We start from the raw sequence: 7,311 nt of genomic DNA, 5'->3' as shown, positions 1-7,311 counted from the left end.
TATATATATATATATATATATATATATATATAGGCCAACATTCCAGAGAGGGACTCCTTATATGGAGTTACATAGTGCGCCACTATAAATCATCAATTTTATTATAAATTCCGTTATAAAATACATATAAAACGTGATTCTAATATAGAATACTATAAAATATATCTATTTTAAGTAATTTAACACTTAAAATTTGATGGAAAAAAGTATATTTTCGAAACTGATTCTACAACAGAATAATTCTGGATGATTATTATTCTGTTATAGAATCATGTTGAGATATTGCATAATTTTAGAAGATCTTTGGAATAAAAAAATTGTATAACTTTGTTTTCGGTTTAATAATCAAAATTTACAATTATATTTCATAAAAAATATAATAGAATATGTATTATGTATATATTTATAATGGTGTGCTACGTAGCTCCATATAAGAGGGTATGTTATGGAGTGCTACCCTATATATATATATATATAGGAAACCGGTCCACAGCCACCGGTGGATAGGGTCCGGTTTCCAGCCACCAGATCACGTCCCTCCATTTTGTGATCCTACGGCTAAAAAAAAGGCTCCCCGCAATGAAACATTGCAACCCCGCAATGAAACATTGCGGGTATGAAAGACCCCGCAATGAATCATTGCGGGTATACAAGTCCCCGCAATGTTGCATTGCAGGGAGTCTCTTTTTATTCCCTGGACCCTTTTACCCCTTCCTTTACATATCATATGCCTTGTAGAATTTATTATATTAAATTGTTATCATTTAACATTTTTAAATTAAACTAAAAATATTGTTAAGGTTTGTAAAAAAAAGAATATATTGTTAAGGTTAGAAATAAAAGAAAATTTTGATTTTTCTTAGTACAATATATGAATAATTTTTTATCTAATTTCTATATATTTAATCTTATTAACTATTTTATGTCATTTTGTTATACTAATAATTTTACTTATTTGAATACTACTGCTTGTTTCCTAAATATATCGAACACATGTTTGAACTATGTAGCTCACATGCTCTTACATGCTCTTTTAAGGTTAATTAACTTTTTGTAGCTAAAGTTGAATTATTTTATTACAAATTATTCACTTTTTCCAATTCTCTTTGGTACTGGTAGTGTTTTCAAATGTACTCGAACATATTCAAATCAAAAATAAATATCGAAATTATGAATAAACATCACTTAAATTGGTTGAACATTAGTAAGAACACATATAATTAGTATTTTTTGCTAGAATTTAATAATTTTTGACAAATTATTAACTTTTTCCAATTCTCGTATGTACAAGTAGTTTTTTCAAATATACTCGAACAAATACAAATCAAAGAAAAATATCTAAATTATTATTAAATGTCACTTAAATTATTTAAATATTAATAAGAACACATATATTAATATTTTCTAGCTAAAGTTGAATAAATTCTTACAATTTATTGAACTTTTTCAAATATTTTGAATAAAATAAATAATATTATCTTCCCCGCAATGAAGCATAGCGGGGATAGTTTACCTAAATTTCATACCCGCAATGAAACATTGTGGGGATTATGTACCCCGCAATGAATCATTGTGGGGTGTTATATGTTCATTTGAAAGGTGGCTGAGTGAGGTGGATAGGGTATTTGTTTTAAAAGGCACCTGCCATGAGTCATTGCGGGTAGTTTACTTTTTAAAAGACACCCGCTATGAGTCATTGCGGGTAACTTTTTAAAAGATACCCGCAATGAATCATTGCGGGGAGTATATTATATTCCAAGGCACATAGCTCACGATTTGAACACTGCACCTTCCGGTTCTACGACATTGTGAATGATAAATAATAAATAAATTTTATTGTATATTGAAATTGGTAATTTAACTTAATTTTATTTCTTATTAATTTGACATTATGAATAAGAATGTTATTTTGCTATATATTTATTTAAAAATTGTGGTTATAAAAATTCAATTTTATATTAATAACAAAATAATTTAATTTAATTAATAATATAAATAATAATTTTTTTTAATTTTAATATTAGCTCAAATGATTTCGAATAAATAAAACAATTTCATAAAAATAAATTAAATTAATTATATAATATAATTAATAATATACTTTAATTTTAATAATAATTCGTATGATTTCGAATAATAATAAAACAATACCAAAAAATTAAAAACATACTTTAATTAATAATATAATTTATTTTAATAATAAATCAAATGATTTCGAATTATAATAAAATAATTTCAAAACAAAAAACATAAAATTTAATTAATATTTTATTTAAGTTTTTAAAAATTCAAATGATTTCAAATCATAATAAAATAATATCAAACAAAAACATAATGTATTACATTAATAATAAAAAAATCAAACAACAAATAATAAATTAAATTCAAAAAATGAAATGCGAGAAGGTGATATATATATATATATATATATATATATATATATATATATATTGAATTAATGAAGATAATCGTATATTTAAAATGAATAAAAATAATTTAAAATCTAAAATGAAAGTAAAAATGTTAACTAAAACTAAAATAGTGAAGGATGGTTTAGGGAAGTAAAATGTTTCGAGTTCCCGCAGGGACTAAAGTACCCGCAATGTTTCATTGCGGGGTCTTGAGTACCGGCAATGTTTCATTGCGGGGTCTTGAGTACCCGCAATGTTTCATTGCGGGGAGTCTTTGTCATCCATCGGCCCAGATCTGGTGGTTCCCTATCCAACGGTGGCTGTATAACAGCCCCCATATATATATATATATATATATATATATATATATATATATATATATATATATATATATATATAGGGGGGTGATCAAATACAAACCCCAATTTTTGTAAAAACTAAAAACTAATCAGCACCTTTGATTACAATTTAGCAGCTTTTAATCTTGGCCATCCATTTAGTTGATATAAAAAAAGGAAAAACGCAGAGATTTTATCGATCAGCTGTCATTAACGGATATAACTTTCTCTCTCAAATCTTTCTCTCTCTACGAACAGATTTCTTTGAAATCTCTTTTCTCCGCTGCTAACGATTGTCTCTCTCGGTGTTATCGATCCTCTCTCTCGCGTAGATTTCGTCTATCGGTGCTCTATCTTCTTCACTTCACATCTTCGCCAGCTGTAGAAATCGAAATCAAAAACAGTTTTGGAGGTGTTGATTTTATAATCTGTGTACGATGATAACAAAAGATCTCATCAAAATCAGTGATAATCAAGGTGATTGCTTTAGTTTTATTGTTCGATTAACTATGTAGATATGAAGATGCTGATTTTAGTAGTTGTTGTGTGTGATTAACTATGTAGATATGGAGATTGATTTTAGTAGTTGTGTGTGATTAATTATGTAGATATGGAGATGCTGATTTTAGTAGTTGTTGTGTGTGAAACTTGTAGTTTTGTGTTTATTCAATTAGCATACCTGTGAATGATTAATTTCTGTTAATGATATATGAATTTGACTAGTATATCAGATGAGTTTAATTAGTAAATTGAGTATTCAGTGATAATTTTATGTTCATGCTTTGGTTTATTATTGGACTTGTGTTGTGTTTTTGTCAAATCTGGACTTGTTCTGTGTTTTGGTCACATCTGAACTTGTTTTGTTTAGTGTGCTTCGTTTTGAAATTAGGTCCTAGTCTTTTGTTCTGTTTTGTATTGTTTAGATGACATGTGTTTTGTTTTGTATTTTATCATTGTTATATGTTCAATATAAATGTACAATCATTATAATACAAATCTGCAATAACTATAGTTTGATAATATAAATCACTATAATATAATATAGCTTGATAATTGTTATGCAGTTGATTAGTAGTGTCTGTAGTTTTTGCTTTTAATGGTTATTCATATGTGGATGCAGGTTCTAGTTGTGACGATCAGCTTAGTTCTGATTTTGACAATAATGGCACGAATTTTACGAAAAATGATTACATGGCAGCTATGATTGGTGAGCAACCTTCAGGGGATATCACCATTCTTGCACCAGAATATTTGCAAGAATAAGTGAAAGAGAAAAGGCAGTTATGAAAGCCAAAAAAAAAGAGTACGAAAATGCAGAGAGTGTGGTGCAACTACTCATGACTCTAGGACATGTGATAAGAAGAAGAAGAAGAAGAAAGCACAGATTGAAGAAATCGCATATTGAAGAGAAGTTTGTTGGAAAAGTGGTCATATTATGTTTATAATGTACAGTAGTTTAGTATAAATTTGATATTACTTTAGTTTTTGAGAATTGATATTCATATGAATGAAAATATTATGGATTATATAGTAAATGTTCTGTGGAATCACTAAATTCATATGGGCAAACTACTAAAATGTGATGTTGTAATCACTAGAATGTGAGTTCCAATCACTGAAGTTTAGTCGTGTTTTGACAATATTAGTTATGTTTTTTAGTAGTTAGTTTGTATTTTGCAGTTCAATGAATTGGGATTTTGTACATATTGTAGTAAAATTTGAAGCACATAATATAATTTTGGAACGTGTTAGTAGCATAAGTTAAATTACTCATATTACTGAATTGAAATTTGCTAGATCTGAAGAAGTAAAAAAGTAAGATTGATACTTGTAGAACATTTTAAAATCTTTGTACAATAGCATCATGAAAAAGTCAATAACCAATCTAGAATGCCACAGATAATTTTCCACATTGTGGATTTTAGTAATTATCGACACAAAAGTATTCACAAAAATAAGCTAATTAGTTCTTTAAACAGTCATTGCTTGTCGAGTCGTCGTTGTGGATTTTCATCAAAAGTAGTTGCTGAAACAATCATTGGTTGTCATTCTGGACTTCATTAAAATTGCTGGTGAGGTTTTTTGCAAATCTGGCTGTCTTCTTCTTAGCAAGCTTTGGTTGAGTAGTTGCTGCTATGTCTTCTTCTTGAGACGCTTGTGCAGATTGGATGCCAAAATTGATCAGTTTCTTTGACGCCATATCAATATATATATTTGCTTCTCCACTTTTATGATATCTGATCTCCTCTGATTCAGTGATGATGATAAAATCACATTGTTATATTTGACTCGGAGTCTGATAATATGATTTTGTTGGCCATGCTGCAGTATTAAGTACAAATATACTATTATTAGACAACTGTCTTTATTGAGTAGGATAATAAAAGTATAAAATTTGGAGTAATTCTTACATCTTCATCATTGATTGGAGCTGGCTATGGGAAGCCTACAATCACTATTATACATGCCTAATTTAAAAAAGAGATCACAGGACTCTAATATATAGTAGTTTCTTATCAGAATCACTATAATATATAATACTACAATCAACTAAAACGGACAGAGCACATATCATGTTGTTTTTAAACAAATTGGTATTACGCATGAAGCATTGTATTTTACAAATCATTACAAATTTCCTTTATAAACTCATCCAGAACAGATTTCAACTTCTTCAACGTGTATAGAACCACTATAAACAACTGGAACAAAAACCACAAAATAAAAATTAAATTAGTTAACCCCCTTAGAAGTCTTCACCCGCCCTGTAAAAGTCATCATCCCCCTAGAAGTCTTCACCCGCCCTGTAAAAATCATCATGCCCCCTAGAAGTCATCACCCGCCCTGTAAAAGTCATACCCCCTAGAAGTCATCACCCGCCCTCTAAAAGTCATCATCCCCCTGCCCTAGAAGTCATCACCTGTCCCCTAAAAGTCATCATGCCCCTAGGGACACTCTCACCCCCATTCAACCTAGTCCCACTAGAGGTTACAATCACTATGTAATAAAAAGCTACAATCACTATAACACAAACATAGAATCAAAAAGTTACATCAATATTTTGTAGTTTATGCACTAATGAACATAATATTGCACATGTGTACGCCATTTTAGTTTATGCAGATATAGTATTATATCACATTAAAAAAGAAATTTTAAGTTCAGAACAACAGTTTTGAATCTAATAACATAGAGAATGCCACCAAATATTTAGTTACATGTTTTGACACTAACAAAATTATCAACAACATATATGGTAGTAATGCTATATATGCTAGCACTAAGGTGATGGTATACTCTGTTTTTATCATAAGATCGTGCAATCACTACAAAACAAGTCTAGAATGACTACAAGATAATTATAAGTTAATTAATCACTATAATACAAGTCTAAGGTACAAAATTAATCACATGACTCTTAGTAGTTTCTTATATAGATATAGATTTTTTAAGTTACAATTATCCTCCACTGATAGTCTTAAGGGACATCATTAATGTGTGTATACATCTGGCTACAAAATTACTAGCAATTAACAACTATGTTATTTTAATTATTGAATTCTCATTAGTTTAGGCTGATCAACTTAGTACTCAAAACACACATAGGCTGTTCAATCACTATAATATAGCTCTTAATCACTGGAGTTTAAATAGGAGAACCTAATACTTTCAATATGTTATCACAATCAGCATGACAATCACTAAAATATAAACAAATAATTACTAACATAAATTGAGTCAGAAGACAGTGATTAACACATAATGTGCCGAAACTTACAATCATAAAAAACAAGTATGCAATTACAGAAAATTTTATGATAAATACAATCACTAACACATAATGTGCTAAAAAATACAATCATTAGCAGTGTGATATTCAATAACAGTCAAATCATAAAAAAAGTATGCAGTCATAAGAAATTTTCAAAATCTCCTCGCAAACAAAAATGAACATACGTCCTCTAGTTCTAGCCATTAAATTATGCTTTCACAATCAAATAAATAAGATCTACTTGCTGTTATAGAGAAACATAAAGATGAACAATTAGTTTTTTTGTCAAAAATCAAAAATAAACCCTAGAATCATCATTATACTGACATGCAATCACTACGAAAGTTTTATTCACTTGTTTATTAACTTAAATCACTAAAAAAGCATAGGAATGTACCTTTTGAAGATTTTTGAAACTGATTTTGCTTAATTCGACTTCAGTGATTGAAGCCGTTCGACTTCGGTGCTCGATTTCACTGTGAAATTGAACCGTTGTGTCAAATACATGAAGAAATCAGTGAGTAATTGAAAGAAAATGTGATTCGTAGTTGTGTGGCGCGATTCGTACCTTTGTTTGAGGAAGATAAACAGTGCGAGAGCAGAGAAGCATAAGTGTAATGTATGTATAGGTGTATCTAACTATAATATTAATTATAAACTTTTAATTTGTCGCTGTTTAAATTTGTCTCATGGGCAACTGTTTTGTCCAATAGATTGGGCTGTTTTGTTATTGGACTGGGCTTTGCTATTGGATTGGATTAGGTTTGTAGGTTTTTAGATTAATTAAGTT

General features: G+C 29.1%; 1 long non-coding RNA gene across 1 annotated transcript; it reads right to left on the bottom strand.

The window, feature by feature from the left end:
- Positions 1-4,781: 4,781 nt before the first annotated feature.
- Positions 4,782-7,094, bottom strand: LOC135150824 (uncharacterized). The gene is made up of 3 exons (XR_010289184.1): positions 6,919-7,094; positions 5,161-5,204; positions 4,782-5,071 (listed from the first exon to the last, which is right to left on the bottom strand). It is a non-coding gene; the product is annotated as an uncharacterized LOC135150824 (long non-coding RNA).
- Between the last annotated feature and the right edge of the window lie 217 nt (positions 7,095-7,311).

The sequence above is a fragment of the Daucus carota genome, chromosome 1, assembly GCF_001625215.2.
Source record: "Daucus carota subsp. sativus chromosome 1, DH1 v3.0, whole genome shotgun sequence".
Classification (NCBI taxonomy): Eukaryota; Viridiplantae; Streptophyta; class Magnoliopsida; order Apiales; family Apiaceae; genus Daucus; species Daucus carota.
Note: the sequence above shows the minus strand (reverse complement) of the source record. Positions and strands in the feature narration are given on the sequence as shown.